Raw genomic sequence first — 20,285 nt, forward strand, 5'->3', positions numbered from 1 at the left:
CAATCCAACATTTAGCCATTTGTATATCAAGATTGTCAAGACCTCCTTTTAAATGGGGAGGGTATTTTGAAAACGGGAGTCGTCACCAACCTTTTAAAGTGTGATTGGATCACCTTATAAAACATTTTGGTCTACGAAATTATGAGAAAACGGGCTCAGGAGTCAGTTACGTACGAGGAAGGGTTAGCACCCTTGCAACGCCCAAATTTGGTACCAAATTGAATAGTTTTGTCTTAATGTCATAAGTTTGAAAGAATTTAGAAATAAGATATCTTTTTAAAAAAACCGTAATAATTTAAGTTAAAAAATCAAGATTCTTTCGCTTCAAAAGAATATAGACATCACATCCAACATAATAGACGATATTCTTAAACTTTCGTAACTGAAATCATCTTGTGATTTTCAAAACTTATTTAGAAGGATATTTTAGGCATTTAGACAAACGGGAAATCGCAACCCAGCATATTAGGGCACTACTTCCTGAATTTCTATGTACCAAAAAACATTGCCTTAATTTTTAAATTCTTTTGGATCGAATGAAATATAAAAGTTCTTTAAAGTGATGATGCATTCAACTTATTACAAAGGATCAATATTAAACAAATTAACCTACATGATACCTATTTTATCATTCTATGCAAATATAATATAAAAATAATAAATAATGACATAAACTACACAATATACATTATCACTTTATGCATATATAATTATAAATAACATAAATATAAACACATTATTATTTCATGCAAAAAAAAATACAAAATAGCAAAATAATGAATATAACAATATAAATTACACATATAATAGTATTTCATGTGAATATAATCTTTAAATAACGACATAAATAATCAATTCTCATAAGAATATATAACAATAATAAAATAACATAAAGATAAAAAATAATCTATGAGATAAAATTAACATGTTAAAACAATACCAAATAAATACAAAAAGGATAAAAAAACAAATTAAAAAAACATTTAAAGTAACATAAAGGTAATAAAAGAAAATTTTTAAAAAATATATATATTATATGATATAATAGCTTAATATATATTTGTAAATAATACTATATTAAATATGTGTGAAACTTTATAATAAATTCTATAACTTTGTATAATATGCTAATTATTTAATAATGATATATATATATTAATAATAATTTAAAAAAAATTTAAAATTTTACACAATTAATGAATAATAAAATAATACATAATTTATAATAAAATGTAGGAAATAATATATATAGTAAAATATATAATGTATAATAAAATTTATAAATAAAATGTATAATAATATAAATAATATAATAATAAAAATAATTTGATATGTAATAATATACATATAAATATAGTAAAATAAATAATATATAAGGTATTTAATAAATAAATTATGCAAAAATATTTAAAAGGATTAAAATTAAATAAAACTAAAGTTCTAGGGCTAATTTTAAAACAACAAAAAAGGGTTTAGGCCTAATTGGAACGCACACAAGACTACAAGGGACTCACTGCGCCATTTGCCCTAACCCCAAAAAGGCGTCGTTCACAAAACAAGCCTTATATTGGCAGGTAGGACTAAATTGAAACAAAAATAAAGAAGTTGGGGTCAAATTGAAATATAAAATTTAAAATTAAACGAAATTAAAAGAATGAAAAATGAGGAAGGGCTCAAACAACAATTAGCCCATTTACCAAAAACACGCGGATCCTCCCCGGGTCACGGGTCAACACGCAGATCCTCAGTATTAAAACGATGCCGTTTTGAAGCTTATTGTTTTAAGCAAAGCGACATAATTTTCATAAGGCTATATAAGCCAAAATTTAACCTAAAATTTCATTTCTAACCCGATTTAAAAAAAACAGAAGAATCCTCTAGAAGAGGATTGAGAACCAACCCTCGGAGCTCTGTCGGGCCTCTGTCCAGGGGCTTACACGCGCCTATGCGCCAACGTCAACACCGCCTCTTACGGCGGCCAGAAACTGGAAAACTTTCACCTTTTACCACTCATCAAAAGGTAATCTGTTATTTATTTATTTTTAGCATTTTACCTGTATGAAATGTAGATATTCAAGAGAAAAATAAAAATAAAAACAAGAAAAAAATCACCTTTGCTCTCTGGTAAAGAATCTGTAATCTGTTTCTCTTGTACTGTTTTTATTTTCTTTTTGTATGTCTTTACAGATTAAAAAAGAAAGGCTTTTATAGCCCTTTGTAAATCATTACAATTTGGGAAAGAAATCTTTGATTTCTTTCCATATTTTGCTTCTCTTTTTCTGTTGTCGTCCTTTCCCTTTTAAAGATACCAGCGAGGATATCACGGCGGTGAGTGCGCTGGCGTTGATTCGTGCACCGATTGCGGCGTGGTACAAGGCTAGAGTCACAGTGTCGGTGGAAACTGGAACGACGCGAGACGAAAGGGCGCGTCGGTTGGAGTGCTTGCGGCGCCTAGGGTTTCTGAAACCCTAGGTCTTCTGTCCTTAGTTTATGGTTTGGGCCTCTTGGGCCCCGTTCATTTTTGGGTTAAGGATGTACTGGGCTAGTGGGTAGTTTAGGCTAATTGGGTCTTCTGGTTTAGATCAGTTGGGGTACAAGTGTAACCGGGTTTGGACTATCGGGCCTTTAGGCCTGTTTATTGTAATTTGGACATTACAGACCTTAACATTATTTTATTATTTTTATATTGTTTTAATCTATCTTACGGGCCCGGGCAAATTTGGGCTACTACAAAGATCATACCATTTTATTGCAATTTTTCACTTTTCATTAACCATTTAGCCCGATGAATTCTAGTGAACAGATTCAAATACCCGAGTAACTATACCACATCAGATTGCTCGTTCGAGCAGTAACTACACCACATCATGGCATCAAAGTGAAAAGCCCACAGGTAATCATTCGTATAATCGTACAACAATACGTCCCTCCACCACACCAAGGTCTCTGTAGAGACATATAAAACTCGATGATTCACAACAAATGCTGGATCCCGATATAATTTGTAATGAGCTCCCTACAATCAATTATCTCTTATAAGCACGCTGTAAACTGAAAAATATATAGGACTTTTCCTATGTAATTTATCACCTTTTTACTTAAATTCGTTGTTAAAACTAAGTAATTGTTAAATAAATTAATAAATTAACGAAATATGTGAAAATATGAAATTAGGACATAGAAATTATTAAAATGTGATTTTATGCTTTATTATATAGTTTTCATGCATAAAATGGCTTATTTTATATTTATTTGAACATATTATATTTTTAAGACATAAAATGGGCCATGCATGATTAAATTAAATATAAAAATATAAAAATATATTTAATAATTCATTTTAAAATATTTCATTAATAATTTGGGTTTTAATTAATTATTTAAATTGGATAAATTTTATTCTTTGGTCGTTTAATTTATTGATTTATTTTGGACAGGTCTGATAACTTTGTTGAATTACAAAAATCGTCCAAATTGAAGATCAAGTCAACCCAATTTCGGCTACACATGGCTGCCCACATAAACCACTTTTTGGTTTAATTACACAAGGTCTTTGCAATGTTGAAGAAATTAGAGATTTGTCCGAAGATTTACATTTGACCAAGTCTCAGTCTTGAGTTGTTATGGCATTTAAATTGCTTAAAAACCAAGCAAAATTCAACTCAGCATGGCCGGCCACTCATTGGAAAAGCTTGAAGAGACTAAACCTCTCTATTTTTAGCAAACCACCCTCCTCTCTTCACCTATAAATAAGACCTCATTTGATCCCTCATCCCTCATCCATCATCATTCTCTTCTCTCTCAATTCTTTTTAGCATTTTCCATTCCCCACGTCTAACATTATCTCTTCATAGAGATTTTAGCAATTAAGCCTCTTAAAGAGCCTTTGGTCGGCCACCTTGGAGAGCCATCAGCATAGGAGCAAACCGAAGGAGTGAAGGAGCCTCGTCGGTCAAAGTCTTGGGTTTAATCTTTCTTTTCTTTCATTTAATCTAAAAATGTTTGCTATGTATTCTTTGTTCTTGTTTACAACAATGTTAGCTTAATTTTATTCAAGTTAGGATGATTGCTTTGTAACAACCCGAATTTTACGGTTATCGAAAAAGTATATTTTCGGGTCTTCATTTATGAAAAATAGATTTGAAAATATTTATTAGAAATATTTACGAAGTTAATTATGAGGTTAATTAGATTGTGGATAGATGGATTAAGGGTAATTAGGAAAAAGGACTAAATTGAATAAGAGGTAAAAGTTGAATTATAGATTAATAGAAAGTAAAAAGGACCAAAATGACAAGTATGTCATTTAGCATAAGTTGAGGCAGCATATGAAGTAAAAATCTAAGATTTTTAGTAGATTTTTATATGTTTAAAGTTTTAAATCAATAATATTAATTATTATTATATTATGAAATAAGTTAAATAAAGACAAATGTATGGTAATAATTTAATACAAGTGTATTAATAGAAATATATATATTTGTGATATTTTATTTAATTAGTAAAATATATTTATTAGATAAAATAATTAAATTGTGAGATTTTTGTGTAAAGAACAAATTAGATAGTAACACTTGTATTAATGTGAATATATACATTTGTATTATATTTATTTATTTACTTGAAAAATAAGTAAAAGATAATTACTAATTAAATAATTATATTAGGAAATTTTTATTAGTAAATAAATTGAAAAGTATGACAATTGTATGGTATTGATATTGTACAAATATACAAAAATATATGTGTACAATTGTAGTATTTGTACTTGTTATTAAAATAAATTATAAATTATATTAATTATATTATGAGATTTTTATAGGATGAATAAATAAAAATATGACAAATGCATGATGATGGAATAGTACATGTGTAAAACATATATAAATACATTTGTAACAACATAAAATATTTTCTTATAAGTTAACTAAAAGATATATATAAATTAAATATTATTATTATATTATATTACTAATATATATATATGAAATAAAGTAAAATAAAAATGAAGCAAAACAAAGAAAGAAAGAAATGAAATAGGTTGAAACGAACAGGGGAGAAAAGAAGAAGAAAAGAAAGAAAAGGGAGAAAGTGTGATTTGAAAGCTTGGAACTTAAGTAGGTAAGCCAATTAAGTCATTTTCTTTTAATTTTGATGTTTTAGAAGTTTTAGAATAAAGTTTTGTAGAAATTAAGTTGAGATTTTGGAAGTTCTTAGGTTTTTGAGTATAGTTCATGTTGAACAAATAATTGAATTAAGGGTTAATTCATAAAATTTTTAGTTAGAATTGATTAAAGGATTAAATTGTAAAAGAAGTTATTAGTTTTAAATAGTAGTGACTAAATTGCAAGAATTTCAAAATTAGGGTTTTATGATGAAATTTAGATATGTCTAAGTTTGGTTGAAAGTTGAGTAGAAACAAAGTATGAATTGAGATAGAAAAGTAAGTGAATTTAGTTAAGATTAAAATTGAAATTAAAGTAGAAATTGAATAAAAATTGAAATATTTAATGTGAAATTGAATGGTAGTGTATTGATAATTTTTAATTGTTTTATTTTTTATAGTTAACGTTGTGCCGGAAAACCTCGACTAAGAAAGGAAAAGACAAATTCAACGAGAGTTAGCTCGGAAATTACGGTTTGTATTTTTATAATCCGAACTTAATATTTAATTGTTGAAATTATTATTTAATATGTATGGTAAGTGCATTGAGATGATTATTTGGAATCGGAGTGAACCTTGGTTGAAATTGAATATTGAATTTAGTTATTAGTTTTTGTATTTTGATTAAATGTTATGATAAATACTTAAGGTGAGAATTAATTGGATTGTGTTTTACAATTGAAATAGATTGATTTGGTACGTGATAAATTTATTGAATTTATATGGATATATGTGATTGATATGGAAATTGAATATTGAATGTATGTTATATTGAAAATTAAATTGATTGGGAATGTGATGAAATAAATATGCATATGTGATTATTGTGGGATTTGAATGTATATTGAATTGTATTGTATTATTAATTTATGTGATTAAATTGAAATGTGTATTGATTGGAAACTGAAAATTTATTAAAACCCTATTAACAGTATCGGGTTAAGTCAGATATAGTTGGCATGCCATAGGATTGGAAGTGTTCAGGGATACTTCGACCTTGATGAGGCACTATAAGTGTCGTTCTATTACTTCGACTTTAAGTCAATGAAGCACCTTGTGTGTCGTATTGTTACTATTACTTCGTTTAATCCGATGAGGTACTGAGTGTCGTACTGTTACTGTTTATTTTGGCATAGCCGATGAGGCACTGAGTGCCGTACTGGTGTGTTGGTTGGATTCATGTATCTGTCTATGTCTGAGTCAAGTTAATAGGGGTAAATAAAAGTACTGAATGATTGATTTCTCTAATGGTTGACTGTTACTAAATAATAAAGATCAATTGATTGCTACTGAAAAATATTGACTGTTACTGAATGATATTGATAAATTGATTCATATTGAAAAATATTGACTGATATTGAGCTTGAATAAAATAGATTACTGATTGAGAAGTGCATAGTTGAATATTATTTACTGATATTGAACAGTGAACTGAAGTATGAGTGAGACATGTGAATAAGTGTCTCTAAACTAGATATGAATGGAAAATATTATTGTTCAAATGATTTTTGAATTTATTTTGAAAACTAATCGGGTTAGTAGATGAGAAAAAAATTGAGTGAGTTATAAAAGATTTAATTTTGTAATGAATATATATATAATTGTGATTGGCATATGATTTAAGTGTATGGTATATTGTTAAGTGTTCGGATTATAGAAATACCACTGAGTGCATACTTAGTGTACGGCTTGTTTCCATGCACAGGTTAGATACGAAAGTGATTAACGACTCAGCATCCAAGCTGATCTCGAACTCAAAGTGGTAAAGTACTTTCCTTTTTGGTAAATGGCATGTACCTTGGATATTAAAAGTGGTCATTTTGGGATTTTATTGTAAATATTGTTACAAATGATTATGGTTGATTATATAACATGTTAAAATTTTAGAAATTGAATTGCTTGTGGTTTATGATTTGCAAGGTTGGTAAACTTGAATTGTAAGACTCATTTTGAGTCTATACGGCCTGGCACATGGGCGTGTGTCTTGGCTATGTGAAACTAATTTGTTCATCAGTAATAAGTCAGAGAGTTACATGGGTAAAGGACATGGCGTGTCCCCTAGGCCACACGGGCGAATGGGTACTGTTCTATAGGAAAATTTTGAAATTTTGAGAAAAATTCGTAGTGATTTTAAATTAGTCCTGAATTGATTTTACTGTTCATATTGGACTTTGAGGGCCCATTAAAGGGAAGATATGTTAAATTTAGGATAAATGTAAATAGTTATTTTAATTAATGTCCGTAATTGAACTGTATTGACTGGTAATGCCTCGTAATCCTGTTTCGGGGACGGATAAGGGTTAAGGGGTGTTACATGCTTTGATTAAATAATATTTATTTGATTCATGCTTATAATGTTTGTACCTCAATCGATCATATTTTCAATTAAAATTAAGTCTATATTTTGTTCATACGTGATTGAAATGCACCTGTATTAGCTGAGCGATCCTAACCAGACGACGACTAGTGGACATATAATTGAAATGTGCATGCTCAATTTAGATCCTGGCCCGATTAAATTGCAGGTTGCATAACAACTCTAACCAAACTCTGTTATCTGCATAGTTTTTAGATTTGTGTGATTAAACTGTTTCAAACCTAACACGTCTTTGTTACCTCACACGAATGCTAAGAAACCCTTAGTAAATAAGGATCAGTAAAATGCATATTTACTAAGTAAAGGATTCCGAAAGGACCTAATGTGATTTCCAAACTCATGAAAGATCGAGTTTCCATGGAATGTTTTTCCGAATGTTATTAAGCATGTTGATAATAAATTGAGTTTAATTAAAGTAATTGTCCTAGTTTATTTACATTAAAGGATTTTGAAAGGACCTAATGTGGTTTTCAAACTCATGAAACATCGAGTTGCCATGGAATGTTTTTCCGAATGTTATTAAGCATGTTGATAATAAACTGAGTTTAATTAAAGTAATTGTCCTAGTTTATTTATGTTATAATTGTTGCAAATTGTGTTTAATTTTGCTAAAATCTATTTCATTCATATAGTTTGCATACTTAGGATAATTTGCATTAGGGATCATTGCATTTAGTTTAATATATTTTAATCATCACTTCTCAACCATATTGTGTTTTTATTTACCAAATTATTAAGGGTAATTTTACAATCAACTGATTTAACACAAATACAATCCCTGTGGAGACGATAACTCAATACTTACTTATTACTTGATAACAACTGTATACACTTGCACAAACCTACGTGTTACATACGCATATAACCTTATTGGAATTTCAATTGTATCATATCCTTTATTATGTTCACTCGTGCATCTATAACACACATAGCCATTTATTTACAATTTAATCTATATCTCACCTTTTGTACCAAATCGCAAACAATTCAAATTACAACCAAACATACATATTCATAATTCAAATACAATCATACCATATGAACTTACCTGGAAAAATAGCAATAAACGAGACTTTAAAGACTAATCAACAATTTTTGTTTTTCCTCAATTATCTTCGATTTGGTTAAATTCTCAATCTATACAATAATTCAATTCAATTTATCAATATAAAACATTTTATAACATCCCATAATATGCATAAACCAGTTCAATTTCATATTTCGAATGTCCATGAAGTTTTGTATTTTATTCAATTTAGTCCCTAAAATCGAAATAACAATATCTTTCGATTTTGAGCTTCGATTTTGAAACCGGTCTCAATAACATCCTTCTATGACCCTATATTATCTATTATTACAAAAATTTTACATCAATTTCAAAATTTACACACTTTATTCCTTATGTTCAAAAACTAAAAATTAAATATTACAACTTAGTCCTTTTTCACATCTATGCTTAAAATCTAACAATTTAACATCAATTTCTTCAGGAAATCGTCAATGAAAACTTTCAAAAACTTTAACATTTTTACAAGTTGGTACATGAACTAGCTAAATCAAGCTCTCATGACCTCAAAAACATAAAAATTACAAGAAAAAAGACTTGAAATTACCTATTAATCAAAGGGTCGAATGTGAAGAAGCTTGAAATCCTTTTCTTTCTTTAAGTTTCGGTGAAGAAGATGAATAGAAGAAAAAAAATGACTATTGTTTCTTTTAATTTGTCTTTTATACTTTAATTATTAATTAATTAATCTTAATTAATTTAATTAAAATTTAAGTAATAAAACCATAAGCATGATTAGCCAAAGTTTAGTGGATTTTAGCTCATTGGAAACATGAAAATATACACATTTTTTTATGCCTTTTTTAACTCAAATTCATGCAGTTTCGATAAAATTATTGTCGAAAAATAAATAATTATTATAAAATAATTAAATTGTACTTAAATTATTAACATGTTGATTTTTACTTAATTTTATAAAAAATTTTGATTAATTTTGATCATTTTTGACAGATTCGCACAAATGGCAAAAACAGCTCAGTAGACACTACTAGAAGTGCAAAACCGAGAAGCAATTTTGAAGCATCAAGACAAATTAATTTTTCAGCCTAAGACGGTCCAAATTATGTGTATCAATTCATAATATAATTAATTTTAATTTTAATCCAATTTAATTTGGGTTAAATAAATTATTGTTAATTAATTAAGAAAAGGGGCCCAGTTGAGCTGAATTGAGAAAACCAGTCCAACCAAGAACTGGGCAGCCCAAAACCGTCCCACATGCTGACTCAATCAGCTTGTTTGGCTGATTATTTGTCTAGCAAAATGACCCTTGAAGACTCCTTCAATTTGCATTCAAACCCCTCTATTATTCATGCCTTTCAAGATTTGCCCCTATCTAAAAATAGCATGTTTGAAATATTCAAATATGCCACATGTGTGGCCGGCCATGGGGGGAGTCTTTGGCTGCTGATTTTGGCTATTTTTAACAGCCTTATCAACCTATAAATACCCCCTTGGCTGCTCACTTCAAACACATCTCAATTCTTCACTTCTCTCTCATTTTTCTCTCTTCATTCCCTTCCATTGTTCTTCACTTTCTTCTCTATTCCCTTGCTGATTTCACCTCTTGAAAAAAATTCAATAAAAAACCATTTGGAGTAGCATTCAAGTGTTCATAGAAGCCTCGGTTCGACAAGAACAAGCGGAGAAGGAGGAGTGGAGCAAACTAGTCAAGCTACGGAGAAAACACCTGATTTGATTCTTGTTCCCTATCCTTTTAATTTTGTTGTTGTTATGATGAACATGTCTATGAATATTTGTGATGTTGAAATGTTTAATTTAATTGATATGACTTAAATTTAATTTGTGTTAGGTTGATTGCATTTCGTCTACTTAATGTATTAAAATTATGCTTGTGTTGTTATAGGTCTCAGTAAGATGTTTGATTAAGTAAAACCATGACTAAGTTATTCTTGCATTACAATTATAAGGTAACTAATGAATTAATTATTTAAATGGATTGAAATTGTAATTAATTGACACGATACTTAATCAGTGCATGTTTAATCATCTAAGGTAGCTAAGGGTTAAATTAGCAACGGTATCTAACGATACATTTGCCTTGCATAACTTGGAAGATTATTGTGATTAAATTGTTTCAAGGTAGAAATACATTGTTATCTCACGTAATCTTTTATGTGCTTATAAGATTGGATTAATTGTTTGAATTGGCATAGAGATATGTATAAGAGATTATTTTAACTTCATAAGTATGTATGTGCATTAACACATTTTCCTATTAAAATTTGTTTAATCAGTTGAATTGACATAGATATATAGTCAAGAGATGAATGTATTTTGGTAGGTGAGTATGTTCATAAGTTAGCAAATTAGCGAGTTGCCGTGAATTTATTCATAACAACATAAACATGAGTTTAATAATTCTACGTTAAGAAATGTAATTAATCTAACACAATTATGTCATCTTGATTAAATCATCTTTTGAAATCGTGAATTGGAACTTTATTTTATTTTATTTATTTTATTCTGTTTTCTAGTTTTTAATCACCTCTTCAAAACAAAATATTTTTCTTAACCAAAGTGTTTTAAATTGCATTCATAAATAATTCTTTTCACAGTCCCTGTGGGTACAATAACTCGACATTTACTTGTCACTTTATTACTTGTTACAATTATGTACACTTGCACATTTCCGTCGTTCCACTCATCCACCACCATTTGGAAAATTAAAATGTTCAATTTGTCATTTTGATCTTTCGGTTATTTAAAAATCTATTGTGATAAGACTTTTATAATTTAATCATTGTACTTTAATTAACTAGCAAATCGCCAAAATTATTGGACCAACTTTAATATATTTCTATAATAGCCTCATAAATATTAAATGTTAATATTTATGGACTTGATTTACGAAAATGAGGTTCCAAAATCATTGTTTCTTGATTGAAAATGATTTCTAGAAAATGATTTCTGGAATATGACTCTGGTGTTTGGATGAATCTGTGTAAAATATTTTCTATTGTTTAACAGATTTCCTGTAAAACTATTTTAAATAAAACAAACATACATTTGAGAATTTATTATTTTTTCATTGTTTAATTGAGTTTATTTTATATTTTATTATATTTATATATATTGCAATGATTTATTTATAAATAAATACATCAAATTAAATATATAATAGTACTAAATTATTAAGCTAGAATATTAATAATTATAAAATTGAAAACAACCAAAGCAAATAGATGATTACTAATTGTGTTATAAAAAAACAAAGATTAAATAATAATACAAAAATAGCTTTCAAACCACAATTAATACTACAAATTAACACTACAAATTAAATATATAGTAGTATATCACGTGATAACTACAATATTTTCCAAGTGTATAACTAGTATTACACCACATAATTAGTATTACACCATATTAAAGCATCAATATCTTCAACCTTGAGAAAATTTCTGATGTCAAATTTTGCTATGTTTCATACTTTTAGCTAAAAAAGCTTTTGCCTTAGATTTACAACCCACAAGATAATCAAATACACTACAAAAGAAGTCGTCATTAAATCCTTCTAACTCCATCCACATTACTTATTCGTAAGGAATATCTTAAGCAAATGAATACTAACTGATGCGATAGCGACCTGCCTGACATAAAAGAGAATCAATCAAACAAGGTTAGAAAACAATCATTGAAATTACAAATCAATAAGTACGAGCAAGAAGTATAAGAAAACTTGAGCCAATTCAAAATGTATAAACAAGAAATGCTCATAACAGCAACACAAATACATGTACAAACCAACAAACAAATGATCTATAATACATATGAAAAAGAGGAGTGATTACCTAGGACACAAAATTAAACATTATCATTCAATTGAATCAAAATACATCTACAAACCAACAAACAAACATAAACTTATACAAAAATCAATGATTAAATTCTCTTTTAGAAAATACAAAGGTATTAGTTGTCTTGTTGTGATCATGAATCTATTTACAATACCAGATATGGTTTTTCTATTTGTCTGTTATTACATGAAGGAATACCATTTAGTATAACACTACTTTAAAAATAAAATAAATATACAGTCCAAAACTAAGGAAGTTGATGTTAATGAAGAAAAATGCTTGGTAAGCCTATGATAAACTATTGAAAATAAAAATAGTTACAGCCTATAACATCAAAATTAAGAAAAGAAAGATAGATACAGACATTGAAGCAGTAAGTGACAAACACAACAAGCAAAACCACTTAAGTTCCGAGTTTTAAAAGCACTAAAATCTAACATCCAACCTTAGTAGATCTAAGAGAGCAAAAGAAACACTTGTATTACAAAATCTATTTGGCTTCAGCTTGAAAAAACTTGAATTCATCCTGACCATCGTCAAATCAAGCTCGAGCTAGTGAAAGAGCTGAATTTGAGTATTTGAGTCAAGTAGGTTAAGAGCTTAATCGAGCTTTTTCCTTTTAATTACTATTGTTTCAATTTGAATCCAAACTTGAGTATACAAATTGAGTTTATATTTCACTTTAATTGAGGCTCATCCAGTTCGACTGTTATCTTAAATTGCTTTAGCTATAAAAGCAAAATTCAATCAAACTCAAGTTGAGCTTGGAGTTTTGCATTTCAAATCGTGTTTCGAATGGTTTGAGCTCAACTACACCCTGTAAACTAACCTACCCTTTCGATTCAGATTACATTACTCACTTGCAAAATCAAAAATATAAATTCATATTGATAATAAAAGAAAGCAAAAAAGTTGAACTAGATCATTTTAACTTGAAACAAGATTATGTCCAAGACAATTACATCCATAACTTCTGCAGCAGATTGTCAGGAAATTACTAACCAAATTATTGTTGCATCACGAATCTGAATTACCTAAAAGTTTACGAGGAAACTAAAAGCATCCAAATAAACATTCAAAAAGAGCATTTTTAACATTCTATTCCATTATAATTGTTTGTATTTAACAATAATTCATCGAAATGAAATATAAAAAGAGAAGAAAAAACATGCAATTGATTTATTAGATCAATTATTAGAGAAGGGTCAATAGAGAAAATGTACCATAATGGGTCAAAATTCGAGCTAATCAATGATTTATATAAGAAAAAAAAAGGTTCTTTTTTACCCAAGAAAAAGGGGAAAACAAAATTAATTTCTATTGGAAGAAAAAAGAAAGGGAAGAAAACAAAATCATGCCCACTAATCCTGTAACACCCCACACCTGTGCCCACGCCGGGTTAGAATATGACGCATTACCTATCTTAAACTTATGCATATAAACGTTTTCATAAGACCAAAGCATGGTCAAATTAAAACTTTTTCAATTTTATACAAAATAGTCCTTAATAGGGTTTTCATGAGAAATCCCTTCACAAAAGTTGTTTATCACCGATCTAAGACTCATATTATTCCATAAAATTTCAGTTAACAACATACATGCTTTCATGGAAAAACCCTAGACTCTTGTCTATCTTGCAAAATAGTCCCCTCATTTGAAAGATCACACTTCAAGGGGTCAAAAAATGTAAAAATCATTAAGAGAACTCATGAGAATCACTTACTTGCAAAGGCTTAGAGTTGATGAAATTTTGAAGCTCAAAAACCCCTCTAATGGCTGAAAATTTCAGTGGTAGGAGAAGAGAATGAAAGGATGAAGTCATCTTGTCTTATTTTATTCAATTAAGTCACCAAACCACCTAAACTTTTGAATTTTTGACCAATTTGTTCCCTATGGCCGGCCAAGCTCTTAGGAAAGGGTCTGATTGCCCTTTAAAACGCCCAAATTAAGGTTCATGGCAATTTAACACCTTCAGCGAACAATTTAAAACTTTTGCATTTTATGCGATTTAGCCCTTTTTCGCAATTAAGCAAACAATTGCTAAAATTAATTCACCAAAATTTTCATGTACTTATCTAATCATGCTAAAATACATAAAATAATATAAAAAAATAATTTCTTCAACCTCGGGTTAGTGGTCTCGAAATATTATTCCGACTAGCCCCAAAATTGGGCTGTTACAAATCCCATTTGAACAAATAACACGTGAACTTAACAACTTTGAATTTTTGCTCATTAGTTGTGTCTAAGCCACCACCACCATTACCATATCTTAATTATTCCATTACCACCAACAAAAATCCAGCTTGCACAGTTTAAGGAAGATGAAACGTAAAAATAACAAAAACCATAAAAAATAAAAAAAAGAGGAATTAACCAGCAACCAATTGGGCCAAAACAACATGTTGCTACTAAAAAACAACCACATATTTCTTCCTTTTTTTCATTCTTACCTTCGAGAGAGGAAGATGAACACCATTGTTGATTGGTGCAGTGCAAAATTCGATAACAAAAGGCGAAAAAGGAGGAAAATCAAAGGTGAATACCGGTGATTGGTGTTGGGAATCATTGCTGGCTGGCGGCAGGTATTAGGTCAGAGTGGGAAGGAAGGCTGAAGGGGAAAGAGGCTTTGGGTTAGTTTACCGCTGAAGAAAAAAACTTTGGAAAATGTCTTTACCCAATGAAAACGGTAAGGCATTTTCTTAAAATAAAGCCTTCTCTTCCCATGTTTTGGAGAGAAAGTTTTACGGTGGGAATTTATTTTCCATCAAACAAACAGTGAAAAAGGATGAAAATATTTTTCGTAAATTATTTTACAGGTAAACAAACACAACTTAAGAATAACTCTTCAATAAATACCTAAGAAAAAACGTTTGAGTACATCATAATCAACCCTCAAAATATACAGTTAAACGCCCAAAAAGCATACCCCGAGTGTGAATAAGCAGCTTATAAATAAGTTGTGAAAATTTTTATCTTAATTTGAAATTAAGGATAGAGTCCATCCTTCAAAAATCAATTTAAAATCTCCAAAAAAAAAATTTATCCCTCCAAATTTTTAAATAGCATGTAATTTAATCAACTGAGATTAGGAAAGAGTGCATGCATTTTTGAACTTTTCACATCCATTCAAAAATGTTTCCCATTAGACAAGCTTTCAAAACTCTTTATATCTAGTTCCTTTGTACATACAATTATTCTGCATTTGCTGCCTAATTAACATGTTAATTAAAATACAAAAAAAAATATACAAGTAAAAAAAATTCAACTCATCAATTAACTTTAATTGTCCCAAACAATTGTTATACTTGATGTTATAATAGACAATAGAACAAAAAAGTATAACAATCAAAGTTTCTAACATATTCTACTTTCTAGTTGCTTAGACGTGTACTTGTACTTGCACGTACTTTTGTTTATACTCGTAAAAGAATTATAATGTCACATGAATCAATATTATTTTTTGTAACGCCCTAAAAATTTGACTATTGTTTGTTAAATTATGATATAATTAAGTTTTTGTATTTATGGTTAAGTGCTTTGCTTGTGTGTTAGAGGTTAGGGGTTTAAATCTCACTTTTGAGAATTTTGTTATTTTGTTTGATTTAACCCTTATCCTTGAATGTTGGACTTAAGTTTATTTCTGTATGAATCTGTGTTAAGAATAAGCCTACTGGTTTGATGGTTAAACTTTTGTATATTTTTTGGTCTTGTGTTCAAGTCTCTGTGCATGTAATGAAGAAATATTTTTACGCTTTTGAGTAAATCATTTTATTTTATTTAGTTTACTTTTTTTTCTCGTTGTCTTTTTTTCTCATTTGATTGCTATTGTAATCTTGTTGTCGGTTGTAATAAAGGACCTAGTTTGTTTGTTACATCAATTGGAAAGTTTTTGTGCGAAGATCTTACGTGAAACGCTTCTCCCACATGTTAGTTTCATAATTCACTACTACGTACGAGGTTCTGGAGTCATTCTTGTTGTTTCTACGTCGAAACTACATCAGGTGTGTACTGAAAACCTAATTTTCAGTGATTTTCAAATGCCAGAAAACATGGTCGTGTGGTAGGTCGTGTAACTCACTATTTTCGAATTGGAGGAACACATGCTAAGGGTACGGGAGTGTATCTAGGCCGTGTAACTCATTGTTTTTATTTTGGGTCACACAAGCGTGTAACTCACTGTTTTGGATTTAGGGTCACATGGCCCAGGGACATGGGCATGTGTCCAGGTCATGTGAAGGGTTGTGAGTTACACAGATGTGTGTCAGATCGTGTAACTCACTGTTTTGAGCCACAGACCATGTGCCAGTGAACTTACTTGCCAAGTACTCAGGCTATGTGAATCCACACGAGTATATGAGCCAAAATATTGAAATTTTCCCTTGGGCTTTAAGTGTCGTTCGAATCGAATGTAGGCCTTTCGTAGGGTCCCTATGATCTGAGTTAGACTGTATAACTTGATATCCAATATTTTAAAATTTAATAATCGATTATCTGTATGTATAATCGATGTGATAACTGTTAAATGACAATGATCTGTATTATCTGATTATGAATTGTGTTTGGATAACTGTATGTATATATTTGATATCTTATATCTGTAATTTGCATTTGCATTGGGTGGGAATGGTATAAAGAAAGAAGTGTTGTCATTTTAATGATCTGCTGAATTCAGTGACTAAGCCACAATTTTGTATATGATTATGGCGATTTATCGCATACTGATTTGACAGCTAGTCTGTAATCACTCTGAAATGTGTCATATTGACACTGATTGGTGTGTAGGGTAGGGTAGGTACTTGATACCCTATATGGTGTGTTGGGATGGTCAGAGATGGTGTGTAACGGATGAGGGTAGGAAATTTTTCTAATTCTGATATGTTTTGCATCTGTATTTGATCTGTTCTGCATCTTATTTGAACTGTTATGATAATATTGTGTATCATATGTTTCTAATTCTATATTTGAATTTGGGCAATTATTGTTATATCTATATTGTTATCTTGCATATATATCGGTTACACACATTGAGTTATAAACTCATTCTGTTTGTTGACTGAATTGTAGGTAACCCACAGACTTAGGAGGCTCGGCATGTTAGGAGCTCAGTCATCTCTCTTTTGTAGATAGTTTACTGTTTGTTTAAAATTTGAACTACGTATGTTTTATTTCGGACTATGGTTTTGTAAGCTTGGATTTCCATGTTGGTTTAGCTAGTTAAATGTTTTCTGTATGACAAATTTTAAAATATTTAAAGGTTAATTTTTTCCTTAAACATTTTGATGTAACCTCCAAACTTGGTCCTATCGTGTAGGTCAGGTATGACGTGTTACATTTTTATTATTATAACATACTAATTGAAAATATATTAGTAAATTATTTTTAATATCAATATAGTAATATAATGAATTTAGAAGTTTTTTTAAATTCATAAATATTATATTATGATACACCCACGATATGGTTGAAAATAATTTTGTTATAAATTATTAAAAATTGATATAAAAATTTTGATTGAAAAAATGAAGTTGAAATAGTCAAGATTATGATATAAAAATGTAAATAGTAATTATTATTTTATAAAAGGATTGAATTATGAATATGGAATATAAGTTCCCAATGAAGGGAAGTTGAGAATGAAATTGAAAAGAATGAAAACTTGTTTCCTTGGTACAACCATCTTTTCGGAGGCAAGTCAAATCAACTTTGGGATTTTTGGTACCTACTCAAACTCACTCACATTTGCTTTTTATTTTTGTCAATCTTGTATTTATTAATTATTAGTAGTGTTTAATTTAGTTGGTGGATGGGATTGAATGGAGATGATTTTTATTAATAAAAATATTAATGATATTTTTATTTATTTTTAAACCAAATTGAATGGTAGCTGTGGACAAATTGAATGATATTAATATCAACCTTTCATAACTCATTTTCAACTATATTTTATTCTTCTAGGAACATTATCAACTCTTAGGTTAAGTAAAATCAACTACTTTTATTTTTGTTCCCACTTTGCTGGAATTTTTATTCTATTTCTTGAAATACGTGTTTCTGTTTTCACTATTAATTTTCAATTCTATCAATTCTATGTTAATCATTATTGTTAAATTGAAATGATGACATGATAATTCTTAATTAAATAATAATATATTTAGTCATTAAGAGTTGCATATTTCGTCTATTTGATTCTCAATTACATATTTTTTTAAAGATATAAATGGGAAATTTATTTTAATTATTAGTAACTTTTAGGGAGGAAAGGCAAAAAAAAAATGCAATAATATCTTTTGGGTTTAAGATTTTATCAATTGTAATTTCTTTTGGAGAGTAATAAGATTTTTGTCAACAGCCCTCGTGATTTCATTCACGTTATGATGTGAATATTTAATGAAATATTTTTATTAGATTTAATAATGGTTTATTTCAAATCCATTTTGAAAGTAAATATGAAATATTCACGTTATTTATTTTTTTTAACAATATTATTTTAAAAATTTGAACTCATATTTTCTCTTTAGGAGTATAATCAGTTTTATTGTTAGCCTAAAACTTGTTAATATAAATTAATTGTAAATTAAAATAAAAAGAAAATTAGATTTGATTGTAATAAATTTGGTTATGGTATTCTGGACACTAGGGAGGGGTTTGGGTTGATGGAGAGAGTATTGATAATTGATAAAGAGGAAGCAAAAACAAAGGGTTTTTTGTCCTAAAGTACAGAAAAGGGGGAAGTAGTGTATCACTTTTGCACAGCAATTCCAAATAGTGGAAAGTAGACATAACTGCTATTTAGTGGGTTACCAAAATGTCAGTGACATATGATAAAAAGCATTGTAATGTTAGGCCCTTCTCACTAATAAATAAATAAATGGTGAATTTTACCTCCCCCCATTTCACTGCCCTCATTAACCCTCTCTTCTACTTCAAACCATTTGTTAGGCTTTGATTCAATGTTTACTTATATTGGACCCAACAATGCCTGTCCATCCATCTCATCTACCCCCTTATCCCCTCATTAACTCTTACATAAATATTCATCTTCAAACCTTAAAATCTCGACAGATAATCTCAATTACAATTAAATATTTGGTGGATCCAATAGTCAATGACATCTAAAGTTGAAAGCCAATACTATCAGCATTTTTATGAGAATTTAATTAATGCAAATGAAAACAAAACCATGTAGCAATTCAAAGTAATAGAAAATGACATATATATATATACATAAGTTAATATTTTCTTCATCATTTAAATATATGATTATAAATCAACACAAACCATGATGTAAAAATAATTAATATATCTTATCTATTTATTGAAAGCATTTGATGTGACATTTGATGTACTTTAATATTGAAATATTTTATTTTTATTTGATGTGTAATTACATTTAGTTTATCTTGCTCGGAGTGAAATTAAATATTAATAGAATTTATTATGGAATTAATACTCTTGTTGATGTGTGGGATCAATAAGGAGAGATGGAAGAGGATGTGGTGGTGCTATCGTAGGCTAGTTTGCTCTGTCAAGGCAAAGAGTCGGAGAGTAGAAAAGTGAAGATGGTGGAAGTGAATGTTGGGAATAAATTGACAAAGTGTAGGCAAGTGTGATGGAGAGTTGATCTCTTCATCATCATCATCTTGGGGGTTAGTTATCAGCGAGGTCCTGTGTTGGGTAACATTAACATGATGGATTCGCAATCAGATCATTATTATAAGAAACATGGAGCTAGAGCTAATGTCTTCAATGTGACGAGAATATTTGTGATGAAACGTGCTATGTCAGTCCTTTTTGTTTAATGTACGGAGCAGTTAAACTCACATGAATTTAGTGACTAAAAAGATCATGCTCTTA

General features: G+C 29.2%; 1 long non-coding RNA gene across 1 annotated transcript; it reads left to right on the forward strand.

The window, feature by feature from the left end:
• The first annotated feature begins 1,864 nt into the window (after window positions 1–1,864).
• LOC121230409 (uncharacterized) lies at window positions 1,865–2,692 on the forward strand. The gene is made up of 2 exons (XR_005928388.1): window positions 1,865–2,020; window positions 2,306–2,692. It is a non-coding gene; the product is annotated as an uncharacterized lncRNA (long non-coding RNA).
• The last annotated feature ends 17,593 nt before the right edge of the window (window positions 2,693–20,285 follow it).

Source organism: Gossypium hirsutum, chromosome A06 (genome assembly GCF_007990345.1).
Source record: "Gossypium hirsutum isolate 1008001.06 chromosome A06, Gossypium_hirsutum_v2.1, whole genome shotgun sequence".
Taxonomy (NCBI): domain Eukaryota; kingdom Viridiplantae; phylum Streptophyta; class Magnoliopsida; order Malvales; family Malvaceae; genus Gossypium; species Gossypium hirsutum.